Below are 18,402 nucleotides of genomic sequence, written 5' to 3'. Positions count from 1 at the left end.
GGTAGTTAACAATGAATGACCGTCAAAAGTTTTTTGAAACTATAGTGAATTTGTTGTAGATTATATCGCATGTGATATCTCAGGGTGTAAGCAGGACAATTATCCACACAATTTTTCAGTTTCGTGTTGTTTTATTACAAAAAAATCATATATATTACTCATGTCTGTTGCAGATTTCAAGATAGGTCAAAATACACACCTGGTATCAAAACTTTCAACAGTTGCTAGTAGACAATATTTAAACCAAACTACCAATGAAAATCTTTTCAAAGTTCTGTTTCTTTTCTTGGTATTACCACATGGATCAGTATTAAGTTAACGTTGCTTCTCCTAATTTAATTTCATTTTCTGTGGAATGTGTTAAAGCAAATGTCAGAAGTGAAGCAAAGAATCGCTTTGCTGCTCACATCGTACGTAGGTATGGTCTGTGCAGCTTCTGCCTGGCATTTTAAGCTGTTTTTCTAAACGTGACAGTCAAGTCTGGGAATCAAGAAAAAAATTAAAAAACGCTTCTACTGACGTAAACGAAATCAGCATTGAGCCCCAAGGTATCATAAATGAAATCGAAAAGTTTAAAGCTTATAAATCCGTTAGAACATTAACTTACAGTTAGACATTAATTGAGAAATTCCTGCACAACTTCAATAAGTCACTGTAGCGCGTGAAAACACTTGCAGTTAGAAAAAATATGTATCTTTAACTTTATTTCGTCGAGTGACACTGTGCAGTTGGAAAATCCTAAGTTCGTCGGAGATAGTGCTGCCATCTCGTGGCGTTCGACATGGCGACGAATAAGTGAGCTGTAGCAAGCACGATGTGTGTGAAACCATAGGCCAGAAAAAAATTCAGCTGCATATGTGGCCGAGGAAAAAAAAAAGAAACATTTGGAGGTATGATATATGATACCGCAAAACTGAGGAGGATAGGTGCGACAATCCAGTGAGCAGAAGCTTTGAGCCGTGACGTAGCCATATGTAGCAGCTGGCCGCCTTTTGTTCTGCTCAGCTGGACGATCCGGCCTGGGGGGAGGGGGGGGGGAAGGCTTATGGAGACACAAAAGACCCGCAGGCGGACTGCAGGCTCTTCTGAAGTGTCTGCGCATGCGCGAGGGCTTGAAGGGATAATGGGTCCTGTGAAGAGCCTTGTGTACTGGGTGGTCTTCGAGAGGAAAGAGATCCCAACAGGATTTACATTTCCATGAATCCAGCGGTTGTCCAGAAATCTTCTGAAACCTTCTGATAGGCAGAGGCGTACCGAGGTAATCCCGCGCCCTGGCCAGAACTGCCAAACTACTTTCCTGCAATTTGTTTCTATAGATATTTAGGATGTGCAAGTTTCTAACTGTAGGCGTTTTTATTAAAATATTACTGATCGATTTTTCCCATTCCTACAATATCCAATATTTAAAAGCAATAGACATTTTACGAAGAAACATTACTCCTTTTTTGAAAAAGGGTTACCTACAAACTGAAAATTTTAACAGATTTGCTATGTCACACTGTTATACCGCTATTTCACCCGGTTATTAGAAAAAACAGAGAAAACTTATTATGACTGAGATCGAACAAATACCGAAAAACACCGCCGAACGGGGTGGCCGAGCGATTCTAGGCGCTACAGTTTGGAACCGCGCGACCGCTACGATCGCAGGTTCGAATCCTGCCTCGGGCGTGGATGTGTGCGATGTCCTTAGGTTAGTTAGGTTTAAGTAATTCTAAGTTCTAGGGGACCGATGACCTCAGACGTTAAGTCCCATAGTGCTCAGAACCATTTGAACCATTTTTTAACCGAAAAACACCAGTTATTCAGAACGAAAGTGCCCGTGTCAGTTTAAACCGATCGGTTTCTCACGTCCACAGTCCTCAGATGGTAAAAACTGAAAAAAACGTCAAATAGCATGCAGTATTTGCTTCAGCTCCCGCCACCAATTTTTAACGCCTACAGTACCGCAGCGAAGTAACAGTAAGTACTCCATTGCTGAACATGAGCTAACTGTATAGGCGCAGCTTTATCAGCCAAACACACGTGTGACGCCTATTAGGTAGTAGCTATTTCTTTATCAACCTACTTGGGCGAAACGACTCTGTGACAGCAGCTTTCGCTCACAGTGGGTGGGCCGAGGGATAGGCTTCTTCTCCCAGGTAGAAGATACGAACACAATGGGCGGAGAACTCACGGATATCTCATGGGTTTTCTTAAATCACCTTTTTTGGTCAGGTTTTGCGCTCCCTTTGTGCCTGCACCCTTGTCGGGGGTCATCTCGCGAAGGTCTCGCCACAGACCTGCAGCTAGGTTATTAATTAATAGCAGTTCAAACTCTTAGAAGCAGTGAGCGTTTCATGTGAAATTACGAAGTCGTACCACACTCAAGCCGCCTTTCCTCAGAGCGCTTTCACATCGCCCTCTTTTAGGTGCTGTTTCGGAACGTGGTGCTTCGTCTGCGATCGACTGTTCCTGATACTCGTTTTACTATTTCATGAGATGGGCCTTGATTGGCGGTGGATTTTAGTTGCCGTAACAGGTCGGGCCATCAGGCCGCCATTGGGTTCCAGAATGAGATTTTCACTCTGCAGCGGAGTGTGTGCAGATTAAAACTGTGTGCCGGACCGAGACTCGAACTCGGGACCTTTGCCTTTGGCGGGCAAGTGCTCTACCAACTGAGCTACCCAAGCACGACTCACGCCCCGTCCTCACAGCTTCACTTCCGCCAATACTTCCAAACTTTACAGAAGCTCTCCTGCGAACCTTGCAGGACTAGCACTTCTGAAAGAAAGGATACTGCGGAGACATGGCTTAGCCACAACATAGGGGATGTTTCCAGAATGAGATATTCACTCTGCAGCGGAGTGTGCGCTGTTATGAAACTTCCCTGGCAGATTAAAACTGTGCGCTGGATCGAGACTCGAACTCGGGACCTTTGCCTTTCGCGGGCAAGTGCTCTACCAACTGAGCTACCCAAGCACGACTGACGTCCTGTCCCGCAGGAGAGCTTCTGTGACGTTTGGAAGGCAGGAGACGAGGTACTGGCGGAAGTGAAGCTGTGAGGACGGGGCGTGAGTCGTGCTTGGGTAGCTAAGTTGGTAGAGCACTTGCCGGCGAAAGGCGAAGGTGCCGAGTTCGAGTCTAGGTCCGGTACACAGTTTTAATCTGCCAGGAAGTTTCCCACCATTGGATTCTTCCCAGAGTGTGGATGTTTCCATTTGAAGGAATCTCGTTTTTGGAGTTTCTCGTGTATCGGGGAGGATGTGCAGCCGTGGCTTGAGTATTCTCTCGGTAAATGTAGAAACAATCGAAGGGATCTGGTCTGGGTCCCCTGCAGCTTTTTGGTAAGCATATCCGCAGTGTTCCCCCATACGCTGGCCGAATCCTTCAGGTGCAGTCGGATGAGGGTCCTGTAGATGGCAAGGGCGATAGATGATGGTAGTGGCGAACTTGGATACAACACAAGGTACAGGTCTCTCAACCTCCCCAGTGCTTTGCATCGTACATCAATAGTATGCTGGTGCCACGTGATATGCCTATTCAGAGAGATTCCAAGGTAGCGAGCTGTTGATTGAAATGCCTGTGAGGGGAACAGGTTGTAGTGCTGCAGGCACTCTCCACCTTGTGATGATAATTGTTTGCGTTTTTGCCAAGTTAACCGCAAGTCTTCACCTGTAGCGAGCGAGGCGACGCAGTGGTTGGCACACTGAATCGTTCGGGAGGATAGCAGTTCAAACCCCTGTGCAGCCATCTAGATTTGGGTTTCCCGTGAGTTCCCTATATCGTTCCAGGCAAATGCCAGGCTGGTTCCTTTGAAAGGGCGCAGCGGATTTCCTTCCCATCCTCAACAAAACAATCCGAGCTTGTATTCCGTGTCTAAAGACCTCGACATCGAAGGGCCGTTAAACTGTAGTCTTCCTTCTTCCAACGTTTTGCTCATTCGGAGAGATCTTCAATGGCTAGTTCTTCTCTCCGCTGGACGATATGAGCGGCAAGGCTTTTGTAGTAGAGAGCCATTTCGTCCGCATATAGAGCCAGGCGGACTTGAAGTGTCTGAGGTGAACCTGAAGTGGTTTGTACAAGACCAGGCCCAATACTGATCCTTGAGGGACACCAGCTCTAAATCTCTGTGGTCGATAGCCCAGTATCTGTGCAGACGTGGAAGCTGTGGTGGTGTAGATAGCTGCGAAGTTGCCTCAGGTGTGACATCGGAACTCCAAATATAAGGAGCTTAAACCAGTCCTTCGTGCCACACTGAGTCAAATTCACGTCGACACCTAGCAGGTTGGCACCGACGAACACGCTGCGGTCAGCATCTTCCTTTGCTTCTTCGATGGGTCAAAACTACTGATAGGTGGCCGAATGTCCAGGTCTAAATCCGAATTGGGCGTCTGAAATGATGTCCTAGGCTGGACAGGTGTGTTTGCAGGCAAAGTCGTACAGTAAACGCTGCTCGTAGCAGTGGTCACGGCCTGCCACTTCTAATGGAGTCGTACATGCGGAAAATACCAGCCTCTCTTTTAAAAGAGCATACTGGTCGCTTTGATGCGCTTTAGATGGTACGAGGTAGTCACGTGACACTCGATCGCTTACATAAGTCATCGCCGTGAAGCGGTGTGTGGGTGCGCCAGTCAGTTGAATGGAACCAGGGCAGTAAAAAGGGTCGACGTAGAGACTTGACAGAATGGTAGAAAGGAGCTATCGAGTTTGGACGTGCCCACGATTTCATCATGAATTAATTTCCTGGATTTGTTAGTGTATCAACATCGACTTTCCAACGCGTATACAAAGAATTAAGGCGTAATAATATTAGTAATATGGCTATGAATATCATGTCAACATCCTCTATGTTAATGATCCCATTTTCTTCTGAAAATGCATTATACGTCAGGTGCCTAGCTCCTTTCACAGCTCTGAGTGAAACGCATGGAGTTCAGCCAGCCTTCACCAGCCTCCAGTCCTCTAAAGACAGCACGTAGGTCATCGCTTCCTTTTGTTGAGACTGTAATGAACTGTTAGCCAGAAACTGATGTTATGTAAAAAACTGGTTCGTTCATTATTTAGGGATGACAATCGTCTTTATTTGTGCAAAACGCGAGAAATTGCAAGTTACAAACATTATTCACTGCGTTTTAACAAATCACACGTTATCAATATTTTTAAAACATATCTTATGATACCAGTAACTAACTGCAAGTTACTGGTTCTTAAACCCAGATTCATTACTCCTGCACAAAATTAAGATTTGACCGACTACACCAGGTAACAATTGTGCATTTCGTCTTTTTGGTGCGTGGCAAGTGCTCTGAGAAGGTTTGCACGAGATAATTCACAGAAAGCAGCCGCAGTAGGGGCACTCAACAACCCGCCAGGATAGCCGAGAGCGCTAACGCGCTGCTTCCTGGACTCGGGTAGGCGCGCCGCCCCGGATCGAATCCGCCCGGCGGATTAACGACGACGGCCGGTGTGCCGGCCAGCCTGGGTGTGGTTTTTAGGCGGTTTTCCACATCCTACTAGGTGAATAAAGAGCTGGCCCCCATGTCCCGTCTCAGTTACGCGACTCGCAGACATTTGAATCACATTCACACTATTTCACGATTTACACTAGATGTAGACAGCTGGGGTACACTAATTGCGTCCCGGGGGGTATGGGACAGCGGCAGGAAGGGCATCCGGCCACCCATTAAAATTAACCATGCCGAATCCATACTTAACCCTGCCGACCCTGCACACGATGCGAGATAAAGCCAGTAGCAAAAAAAGAAAGAAGTAGGGGCACTCAGAGCTTGTGAGGTGAATTGAGGAGCTACTTGATTGAGGAGTAGTGGCACTGGTCACCAGAACTGACAATGGTCGGGAGAGCAGTGTGCCGACCACACACACTCCTCCGAATCCGCATCCAGTGGCTTCTATTGGCTGAGGATGACATAGCGTTCGGTCGGTGCTGTTGGGCCTCCCGAGGTTGTTCGGACGGAGTACGCTTTAGACGACACATTCGTGCCCACAGTTCTTTAATCATAACAGCACGTCTACACACGTATTATGTTCGAGTATAATGACATTTCTGGAGACTAGAAATCTACTCTGTAGGAATGAGCATGGGTTTCGAAAAATTGTGTGATTGGATTGAGAAGTTCCTAAATAACAGAACGCATCATGTCATTCTCAGTGGAGAGAAGTCTTCCGAAGTAAAAGTGATTTCAGGTGTGCCGCAGGGGAGGTCGTAGGACCGTTGCTATTCACAATATATATAAATGACCTTGTGAAGGCCGGCCTTTGTGGCCGAGCGGTTCTAGGCACTTCAGTCTGGAACCGCGAGACCGATACGGTCGCAGGTTCGAATCCTGCCTCGGGCATAGATGTTTGTGGTGTCCTTAGGTTAGTTAGGTTTAAGTAGTTCTAAGTTCTAGGGGACTGATGACCTCAGATGTTAAGTCTCATAGTGCTCAGGGCCATTTGAACCATTTTTTTGACCTTGTGAATAACATCGGAAGTTCACTGAGGCTTTTTGCGGATGATGCTGCAGTATATCGAGAGGTTGTAACAATGGAAAATTGCACTGGAATGCAGGAGTATCTGCAACGAATTGACGCATGGTACAGGGAATGGCAATTGAATCTCAATGTAGACAAGTGTAATGTGCTGCGAATACATAGAAAGAAAAATCCTTTATCATTTAGCTACAATATAGCAGGTCAGCAGCTGGAAGCAGTTAATACCATAAATTATCTGGGAGTACGCATTAGGAGTGATTTAAAATGGAATGATCATATAAAGTTGATCGTCGGTAAAGCAGATGCCAGACTGAGATTCATTGGGAGAATCCTAATGAAATGCAATCCGAAAACAAAGGAAGTACGTTACAGTACACTTGTTCGCCCACTGCTTGAATATTGGTCACTAGTGTGGGATCCGTACCAGATAGGGTTGATAGAAGATATAGAGAAGATCCAACGGAGAGCGGCGCGCTTCGTTACAGGATCATTTAGTAATCGCGAAAGCGTTACGGAGATGATGGATAAACTCCAGTGGAAGACTCTGCAGGAGAGACGCTCAGTAGCTCGGTAAGGGCTTTTGTTGAAGTTTCGAGAACATACCTTCACCGAGGAGTCGAGCAGTATATTGCTTCCTCCTACGTATATTTCGCAAAGAGACCATGAGGATAAGATCAGAGAGATTAGAGCCCACACAGAGGTATACCGACAATCTTTCTTTCCAAGAACAATACGAGACTGGAATAGAAGGGAGAACCGATAGAGGTACTCTAGGTACCCTCCGCCACCCACCGTCGGGTGGCTTGCGGAGTATGGATGTAGATGCAGTCATGTTTTTCAATGTGCAAGTGTTGTGCTAAAAATTATTATGACTACTCCCCCCCCCCCCCCACCATCAAATCACCCCACCGTTCAGAAATCTGCGTTACTTTTTCTAAGCTACAAAATTAAAATCATTGCTCAAAGGCAGCTATTTCGACCTCATAGACGACATTAAGGAGAATTTATCGCCGGAGAACATTCCAAAAGATGTTTTTCTGGCGTCCGTGTGAAGTGGAAACACTGTTGGAACAAATGCGTAAATAGAAGGGGTGGGGGGCTTAACCCGAAGTAAACAAAGACTCATCTGTATATTGAAAAATAATGTTATTAAAAATATTTGGTTAATTTGTGAACAAACTTCGTATACATGACGAAAACTGAAATATCGACATTAGCTGCAATCAGACATTAAAAATAAATTCAATGGCGACAAGTGAAAGTTTATATCGGACCGGAACTCGAACTTGGATTTCCCGCCTTACGCGAGCGGTTGCCTTAAGCACTCTGGCTATCCGAGCACGTTTCCCGTTCAACACAAATTCCGAACGTTTGCCGCGCGGGATTAGCCGGGCGGTCTTAGGCGCTGCAGTCATGGACTGTGCGGCTGGTCCCGGCGGAGGTTCGAGTCCTCCCTCGGGCATGGGTGTGTGTGTGTTTGTCCTTAGGATAATTAAGGTTAAGTAGTGTGTAAGCTTAGGGACTGGTGACTTTAGCTGTTAAGTCTCATAAGATTTCACACACGTTTGAACATCCCATCGTTTCGCCCACTACGTACGTAGCGTCCCGCCCCCGTTACACCGCAGCTGATTCCCGCAAAAGGTCCGAAAGAGCAGACACCACTCACACAAACGTCGTACAACTAACGCACCGTATCCTACCAAAAAAACCCAATCCCAGTAGCAAGGTCGAGAATCTGGCGGAAAAGTTTTTTTCTAAACAGATCTGCGAGAATTTCGAAAAGGGGAAAGTTTGTGGCGGGAGGGGGAGGGAGTAGGGGGGGGGAACTGTGGAGCACAAACGACGAAAGATTGTTGTCCGCGTTCGAATCCTCGTTTAGCACATAATTTTAATTTGTCTTGTATAAACATATCAATCTACTTTAGACGTTTTCTTCAACTAATAAAGTAGCCCTAACGCCCCTCCCCCCCCCCCCTCCCTCACCACCAGCACCACCCCGCCGTGACATCATCCCATTCCAAGCAAAGAGTATCTGTAATAATGTTTCGATGAAATAAGAACAGAGAGACGTTGAAGCATGCTTGGCAAATAACCGAAGCTCAATAGCGTGGTCTCAAACAATCCGTAATTTTCTCTACTCTCTAATCAAATGTTCCGCCCACGCGATTAACTGCTAACTTTGTCATTGATTTACTTTTTGATTAGTTATTTGCATGTTTCGGAGAAATTTGTTCTCAATGCAGCATGCAAAGCTTATCAGTTTTATCTGATAAAATTTCGTTTCCCGACGCTCTAAAACGTACATCCGACGTCAGGATAATAGAGAAGTAAACCAAATGGCAACTTTTTATTACCTTTCTATATTTACACCTTTACTCAGCAAGCCACGTTACCGTGTGTGGGTGTGGGGACAGGGCGTGCTTCTGGTATCGCATTACTGTCTCCCCACCCCCTCTACCCCTGTCCATCATTGGTCTATTCGTGAATGATGCTTGGGAAGGAAGAATAATTATCGGTAAACGTCCGTATGAGCTCTAATGTCTCCAAGTTTCTCCTTGTGGTCATAAAGCACGAGACATGACAGGACGCAATACGTTCGCCGTTCCTTGCAACATATGCTCTCGAAATTTCAACGGATAACCTCTGGGTGACGAACAATGCCTCTCTTGTGCCGTCTGTCGCTGAAGTTTGTTGAGCATCTTCGTAACGCTCCGGCCCTAACGACACGATCGCGTGAGCAATCACGCTTCTCTTCATTGGGTCATGTCTATCTCAACTATTGATTCCGCAGGGTGATGTTCCCAGAGTGATAACTAATACTCAAGAATCAGCCGAAGAGGCGATTTTTAATGATATTCTTTCTTGGACGATTTGTATTTCCATTAGATTCTGCGCGTAAATCTGAGCTTGACCTCTGATTTTCCTATAAATAGTTTCATGTGATCGTTACAGTTCAGGTCGTTGAGGGCGCCTACTCATAGGTTTTTTGTGTTAATTTCTGTCTCCAGTGACATATCGTCGATAGTGTATTTCAACACTAGTGTCTCGTTTCGCTTATTTATGCGGAATACAATTGAAAGAAAATCAGCCCTCGGTTACTATTTTTAACAAATTAACCTGGTTTCGACACGCTAGGAGTGTCTTCCTCAGAATTTAAATCAAAGAATGGTCTATATTCTATAACATGGTCAAAGAATTATGGCTAAAAACGTATGATAAAGTACGGAATCGTCGTGAAAGACTGGCAGTACTTATATGTCATTTATAAAATAATAAATATGCCAAAAGGGCATTAGTCACAAAGATATTTATACTTATACTCTATCATACGTTTTTAGTCATAATTCTGTGACCATGTTATAGAATATAGACCATTCTTTGATTTAAATTCTAAGGAAGACACTCCTAGCAGTGTCGAAACCAGGTTAATTTGTTAAAAATAGTGACCGAGGGCTAATTTTCTTTGAGTTGTAACTATTCACGATCTCTGGACGTGCAGCCATGTACAAGATTTTACGCGGAATACTTTGTATTCCTTTACCTCCAGCGTCAGCTGTTGCCCCGCATCACCCGTCGACCCTCTGCGGGTGATGCTGTATTTCGCAATAGTTTTCTGAAGTTACGGGCAACAGCTTCCCACGGGAATAGCAACACGGAGTTTCTGATATTATTCATGATGTTAAAACACGAAGTACTCACCCAAATACAAGAAAAGAACGACGTATTACGAAGCGATTAGAAGGAATTATACGAATGGGACGGAAACTGGTGTATATGACATACATGTACAGACACAGAAACGATTACAATTTCAGAAAAATTGGATGACTTGTTCAAGGGAAAGAGCTTCACAAATAACGCGTTGGTCCATCTCTGGCCCTTACGCAAGCAGTTACTCGGCTAGGCACTAACTGAAAAAAGTTTGTCGATGTCTTCCTGAAGGATATCGTGTCAAATCCTGTTCAGTTGGCGCGTTGGATCGGCAAATACTGAGCTGTTTAGAGGGCACTGCCCATAATGCTCCAAACGTTCGCAATTAGGGAGAGATTCTGCGACCTCACTGGCCAATGTAGAGTTTGGCAAGCGCGAAGACAAGCAGTAGAAACTCTAGTTGTATGGGGGCTGGTATTATTTTACTGAAATGTAAGCTCAGAATGGCTTGCCATGAACGGCAACAAGTGAGTAGAATATCGTCGACGTACAGCTGTGATGTAAGAGTGCCGCGGTTGACAACCAAAGGAGGAGGAGGTGGATGATGATGTTGATGATGATGATGATGATGATGATGATGTTTGGTTTCTGGGGCGGTCAACTGCGCGGTTATCAGCACCTGTACAAATTCCCAAACTTTGCTCAGTCCAATCTCGCCAGTTTCATGAATGATGATGAAATGATGAGCACAACACAAGCACCCAGGTGCACCTGCAGGAGGCAGGGGAAAAATTCCTGAACCCACCGGGAATCGAACCCCAGACCCCATGCTCGGGAAGCGAGAACGCGACCTCGAGACCACGAGCTGTAGTCGGGCAACCAAAGGGGCCTTGTTATATAAGTAAATGGCACCCAGACCATCACTTATGGTTGTCGGACCATATGGCGGGCGACACTCAAGTTGGTTCAAATGGCTCTGAGCACAATGGGACTTGACATCTGAGGTAATCAGTCCCCAAGAACTTAGAACGTCCCCAAGAACTTAGAACTACTTAAACCTAACTAACTTAAGGACATCAGACACATCCATGCCGACGCAGGATTCGAACCTGCGACCGTAGCGGTCTCGCGGTTCCAGACTGAAACGCCTAGAACCGCTCGGCCACGCCAGCCGGCTCTCAAGTTGGTATCCAACCGCTGTCCCCGGTTTCTGCAGACATGTTTTCACTGGACATCGGGACTCGGTTAGAAGTGGGATTCATCAAAAAAGGCAATTCTACTTCAGTCACTCAAGTGGGATACCAAACTGCCTGTCACCTCCCCCCCTTACCCCCATACGTCCCGACAATCAGGCGTGACGCTTTAGGATGCCATTTCATTTTGTAGCAGGATGCCTTGGGTCGTCACCCGCAAAACCTTTCAGCACAGTGACGTGTCGACTATATTTTACGCCCTGTTTTAACGTCCTTCATGGCATGCCATCCTGGGCTTACATTTCAGCAAGACAATGCACGCCCGCACACGGCGAAAGTTTCTACTACTTGTCGTTGTGCTTGCCAAATCGTACCTTGGCCAGTGAGGTGGGCGGATCTCGTCCCAAATGAGAGCGTGTGGAGCATTATGGGGGGGGGGGGGGGGGGGGTGTGGCTCTGAGTACTATGGGACTTAACATCTTAGGTCATCAGTCCCCTAGAACTTAGAACTACTTAAACCTAACCAACCTAAGGGCATCACACAACACCCAGCCATCACGAGGCAGAGAAAATCCCTGACCCCGCCGGGAATCGAACCCGGGAACCCGGGCGTGGGAAACGAGAACGCTACCGCACGACCACGAGATGCGGGCGAGCATTATGGGCAGGACCCTCTAAACAGCTTGGTATTTGCCGATCTAACGCGCCAGTTGGACAGAATTTGACACGATATCTCTCAGGAGGACATCCACAAACTCTGTCACTCAGTGCGAAGCCGAATAATTGCTTGCATTAGGGCCAGACGTGATTCAACTCGTTATTGACGTGCTCAAATTATCAAGCTCTTTCTTTTGAATAAATCGTCCAATTTTTTCGAAGATTGCAGTCATTAGTGTATTTGAACATGTACGGCACATCTACTTATTTTCGTCCCATTTGGATAATTCCTTCATGGCGCATCATTTTTTTTGCAGCTTTGGCTCAAATGGCCTCACGGAACGTGATGAATGAAATTAGACCAAACTGAAGGCTTCCACTAAGTTGTCTTCTCTGGCCGGCCGGAGTGACCGAGCGGTTCTAGGCGCTACAGTCTGGAACCGCGCGACCGCTACTGTCGCAGGTTCGAATCCTGCCTCGGCCATGGTTGTGTGTGATGTCCTTAGGTTAGTTAGGTTTAAGTAGTTCTAAGTTCTAGGGGACTGATGACCTCAGATATTAAGTCCCATAGTGCTCAGAGCCATTTGAACCATTTTTGTCTTCTCTGTCTTATTTCTATGAATATGAATTGAATGAAGTACTCCCTTGATCGATCTACCATAAGTTCGCGCAACTGCCTGTCTCACCCAGCTTCACTTCATTTGTATGCCGGAATACTCACCTGTAACTTTTGTGGCAAGAGTGAAAATCGATGGCGACGGAGGAGGAAAATGAATCCAGTTTATTATGCGCCCTCCGCCACACACACCATACAGTGGCTAGCGCTTTACAGATGTAGGTAGGTGTCTTTTAAATCTGTTTACCATAACTTTCACTTCACCGAGGGCCTTTAAAGTCCGAACGCAATCATGAGACCACTTATTTCGCGAAGGAAAGATTTGTGGCCAATGGTATAAGCCCCTCCACAAGTGCGGCATAAATTTCGCAATCAGACTGAGACGTATATCACGGCACAAAATCAGTAAATCTCGGAGGGACGCATTTACAGCTGGGGATCTGCGTGTAATTAAAAGTGGAAAGGCACACAAGCCATTCGTAACGCAGGCGCGGGCGAATCCCAGTGCAGCCATAGCTAGTTAATTTGGGGAGATTTACTGCAACATTAAAGGTTCTCTAGGCCCTGCGAACCTCCTAGCAGAGCCCTTCGGTAGATCTGCGGCACTCTCCGCGATTAGATAAGGTTCTGGCGCGTAACGCATTAGTATTCTTCACGCTGACTTATAGCTGTGTTTATGGACAGTGCCTCATCAGTAGCGCTTAAGCGATAGCGATGTTTATGGCTAGCAAGCGATAATCGGTCTTCGACCACCTGTATACGGGTGTGGTGTGTTTTCGCTGTGGCTTCTACATCTACTTAAATACTCTGCACGTCTCCGTACGGAGTTTGGTGGAGGGTACCCTGTACCACTTATGGACATTTCCTCTCCCTTTTCCACTCGCAATCAGAGTTAGAGAAAAGCGAGTACCTGTATGTCTCCGTGTGAACCCAAATTTCTCTGACATTATGTTCGCTGTCCTCTCGCGAAATGTACGATGCTGGCAGTAGAATCGTTACGCAGTCTATCGCACGTATCGATTCTCTAAATTTTCTCAATAGTGTTCCTAGAAAACAACGTCGCCTTCCCTCCAGGGATTCCCATTTGGCTTCCCGAAGCATCTCCATAATACTTGAATGTCATTTCCACCTGCTGGTAACAAATCTAAAAGCCTGCCTCAGAACTGTTTCGATGTCTTCTCTTAATGCGATCTCGTGTAGATCCCAAACACTCGAGCGGTGCTTGAGGATGGGTCGGATTAGTGTCTCATATGCAGTCTCTTTTACAGATGACCCACTTTTCTGAAATTATTCCAATAAACCTGCTGTACTCGAACATAAAGGGTTTGTTTTTCCTGATCATCCGCCCTTACCCTAGGGGTAAGCGAATTGTGATGGATTATTGCCATAGTTAAACAATTCAGCCTAACAAATTAAGGTGTACCAACCACAATAAAGTGAAATTTTAAACTCTCATTGTTGCTCGTATAAGAACACAGATTATGCAGTGTGTGTGTCAACAGATATTCCTGGATTTTCCCACAAAGATCTGATTTGCCGCATCTTTAGAAATGTCTGTACGTGGGGCTGTTTCCGCCCGTACACCTATGGCTATTTCGGCTCAGTCAAATTATTAGTTTTACATTAGAGATCAGTTTGGATTCCGTAGAAATGTAGGAACACGTGAGGCAATACTGACCCTAAGACTTATCTTAGAAGAAAGATTAAGGAAAGGCAAACCTACGTTTCTAACATTTGTAGACTTAGATAAAGATTTTGACAATGTTGACTGGAATACTCTCATTCAAATTCTGAAAGTGGCAGGAGTAAAACACAGGAATCGAAAGGCTATTTACAATTTGTACAGAAAGCAGATGGCAGTTAAAATAGCCGAGGGACATGAAAGGGAAGCAGTGGTTGGGAAGGGAGTGAGTCAGGGTTGTAGCCTCTCCCCGACGCTATTCAATCTATATATTGAGCAATCAGTAAAGGAAACAAAAGAAAAGTTCGGAGTAGGTATTAAAATCCATGGAGATGTATTAAAAACGTTGAGGTTCGCTGATGACATTGTAATTCTGTCAGAGACAGCAAAGGACTTGAAAGAACAGTTGGACGTAATGGACAGTGTCTTGAAACGAGAGTATAAGATGAACATCAACAAAAGCAAAACGAGGATAATGGAATATAGTCGAATTAAGTCGGGTGATGCTGTGGGAATTAGATTAGGAAATGAGATGCTTAAACGGCCGGCCGATGTGGCCGAGCGGTTCTAGGCGCTTCAGTCTAAAACCGCACTACCGCTACGGTCGCAGGTTCGAATCCTGCCTCGGGCATGGAGGTGTGTGATGTCCTTAGGTTAGTTAGGTTTAAGTAGTTCTAAGATCTAGGGGACTGATGACCTCAGATGTTAAGTCCCATAGTGCTCAGAGCCATTTTGAGATGCTTAAAGTAGTAAAGGAGTTTTGCTATTTGGGGAGCAAAATAACTGATTATGGTCGAAGTAGAGAGGATATAACATGTAGACCGGCAATGGCAAGGACAGCGTTTCTGAAGAAGAGAAATTTGTTAACATCGAGTATAGATTTAAGTGCCAGGAAGACGTTCCTGAAAGTGTTTATATGGAGTGTAGTCATGTATGGAAGTGAAACATGGACAATAAATAGTTTGGACAAGAAGAGAATAGAAGCTTTCGAAATGTGGTGCTACAGAAAAATGCTGAAGATTAGATGGGTAGATCACGCAACTAATGAAGAGGTATTGAATAGAATTGGGGAGAAGAGGAGTTTGTGGCACATCTTGACTAGAAGAGGGGGTCGGTTGGTAGGACATGTTCTTAGGCATCAAGGGATCACCAATTTAGTATTGGAGGGCAGCGTGGAGGGAAAAAATCGTAGAGGGAGACCAAGAGATGAATACACTAAGCAGATTCTGAAGGATGTAGGCTGCAGTAGGTACTGGGATATGAAGAAGCTTGCACAGGATAGAGTAGTATGGAGAGCTGCATCAAACCAGTCTCAGGACTGAAGACCACAACAACAACAACATGTTTTCTTGGCTTCTTTTCAGATGGTCCGTGCATATAAAAGGAAAAAGCGAAGTGCTTTGTGGTCCGAGGAACATATGGAACGAGCAGTAACTAGCTCCTCTGGAGAAAGTGCCAGCAGTCAGCTACGTGGTTTGTGGAAGTGCGTGGCTGAAAAAAGGACGAAAGATGTTTCCCTGTGGTAAAACCTTGTGATTTCGACACTGATGTACGCTGGGCGGATTTGCCTCTTGACTGGGTGGAATGGCCTCACCATTTTTATATATTGTGATTTCTGCTTCCTTCAGATGTTTCTTTGATACTTTGCTCGTGTAAAGAAATTTCGACCTTTGATATGCTAGAATTTACTCCTAATTACAAAATCTGTCACAATGGGAGATATTTAAATTCTACAGGGCTTACAGTTGAAATGAGCGGATTAGCCCCACTGTACCCTAAGCAGGCGAGGCTGCGGGTAGAAACCTAGTTTTTGAATAAAGTGTGATATCTGCGTCATGGTGAATAATCTATGTAGTCTTTTAGGTTAGATAATAAATCAATGTAAAATTACTACAACACGAGAATTTCCAGAGACTGCTTTTCGGTCCGTGTTACTGACACGAGCTGGCAGCGTCCCTCCCACCGGGTAGAGCCAACGCCACCTCTCTAGGTGGCGTTGGTAGAGCCCTTCGAAGGGTTCCTGGTCAAAGTGCCGCCTTCCGGCGCAGCCACCACCGCGGTTGGTAACCCTGTTAACGAATTTCCGGGGCGACTAGGGGCGGATGCGGTTACGGGCCACTACCGCCCACGTGGCCAGGACAAGTGCGGACCGCAATGTGCCGCTACTGTGAACGGCTTCTCACCCGTCCAACCGGCGGCACGTTGATCAGCGTATGGCATTGGTGGCCGGGAGACCCCTCGCGGGGTGGTTCGGCCGCCGATCCACAAGTTCTTTAACGCCACTACGGCGACTTGCGAGTGAATGAGGATGAAATGATGATGAAAGACACACAACACCCAGTCATCTCGAGGCAGAGAAAATCCCTGACCCCGCCGGGAATCGAACCCGGGACCCCGTGCTCGGGAAGCGAGGACGCTACCGCAAGACCACGAGCCGCGGACCCGGCGGCACGAGATGGACGTACACCCCATGAGCGGCTTTCCGAGCAAACCATCTGTGTTCGTGCAGCGCGATGGGCTTCGTGTTAACGTGATGCAAAGCAGCAACCTGACGTGTTGTTTGACCTGCAGTTCAGATCATAGTTTTTGTCTAGAATCACTAGACATTTATACTTCAACGCAGGAGTTACTTCTTTTCTCCCGCTGATACCAAAATCGTTAGAGCAACAACTTGTTTCGCGAAGTCCCCTTCACATTCGCTGACAGAATTTATGCGCTCCTAGCGATGTGGGACGCCAGAGCCCAATTATGCGACTTGTTACCAGTGACTGGTCTTGGAAACGTGGGTTGGAAAACTTGTGGCGAGTGACACTTCTATGGAGAGGCATTTTTGCAGAACCTGAGGCTATCGCTGGGATAAGCATACAGCTACGTTGTGGTGTGCGTACTGTAAGACCTTAGGTACACACACCATCAGATTATTTGACTTGTCGCTCTAACGAAGTAGGCGAGTGTCAGCAATATGTCTCGTGGTCTTATCGTGGCGTGTTTATCTTCTGCCCTTAGGTCAGACGATAGAAATGCCACTTGCACGCTTAGAGTAGCAGATTGACGGTGACCATCTTTAAACAGAACTTGATTAATTTTCACACACATTTATTAAAATAATAAAAATCATAAACCTTACTTAACATGATACTGGCTGCTATTTACAATTGACAATCTGAAGTTCCTTTGGTATTGGTACGTTAATCTTATTCTCACATATCTCTTATACTTGACAAAGTGTCTATACATTTATCTTCATGGCTTTGTACAGGAAAATGATAATCTTACTAGGCGCAGACTGAAACTTGACTACAGACTAATGCAGACTGACTAATCGGAGGTCTGAACACAAGTTATAATACCTCGAGCGTTCAGGTATCACTGCGCGAGTGTGATCTGCGAGGAGAAAAGGTTCTACTTTAGCAGCAATCTCATTGGCTGCGTTGCATATTAATACGCGGATCGGCGGAAGCAGAATTTGGTCCGTCTTTATGGCAGCGCCATCTCGTAGAGAGGAGACGGACGAGCGCTGCGCCTGCGCTGTTGTGCTTAGCGGGGCGCGCTCTAGTGGGAAAGTTGTGTACGCGCTGACTACGCGGATCTATGTACACAACATACAGTAATAGGGGGGTGAGTCAAATGAAAACCTTAAATATTTTTCTAAATATTATTTATTGTGCAGAAGTGGTACAAAGCTGTATCACTTTTCAACATAATCTCCCCCACGCTCAATGAAAGTCCTCCAGCGCTTACAAAGTGCATAAATTCCTTTGGAAAAAAATTCTTTTGGTAGTCCGCCCAACCACTCATGCACCATGTGGCGTAACTCTTCATCAGAACGGAACTTCTTTCCTCCCATTGAGACTCTGAGTGGTCCAAACACATTTAAATGACTTGGGGCAAGGTCTGGTGAGTATGGTGGATGAGGAAGACACTCAAAATGCAGGTCTTTGATAGTTGCGACTGTTGTACGGGCAGTATGGGGCTTTGCATTGTCATGTTACAAAAGGACACCGGCTGACAGCAATCCACGTCGCTTTGATTTGATTGCAGGGCGAAGATGATTTTTTAGGAGATGTGTATATGAAGCAGTGGTGACAGTGGTCTCTCTAGGCATGTAATGCTCCAAAATGACGCCTT

At 45.8% G+C, this 18,402-nt stretch overlaps 1 non-coding gene across 1 annotated transcript; it reads right to left on the bottom strand.

The window, feature by feature from the left end:
- Positions 1-2,598: 2,598 nt before the first annotated feature.
- Trnaw-cca lies at positions 2,599-2,673 on the bottom strand. Its single transcript has one exon. It is a non-coding gene; the product is annotated as a tRNA-Trp (tRNA).
- Positions 2,674-18,402: the final 15,729 nt, after the last annotated feature.

Source organism: Schistocerca piceifrons, chromosome 2 (genome assembly GCF_021461385.2).
Source record: "Schistocerca piceifrons isolate TAMUIC-IGC-003096 chromosome 2, iqSchPice1.1, whole genome shotgun sequence".
NCBI classification, from domain to species: Eukaryota; Metazoa; Arthropoda; class Insecta; order Orthoptera; family Acrididae; genus Schistocerca; species Schistocerca piceifrons.
The sequence above is the reverse complement of the archived record's forward strand: the minus strand, read 5'-3'. Positions and strand labels throughout refer to the sequence as shown.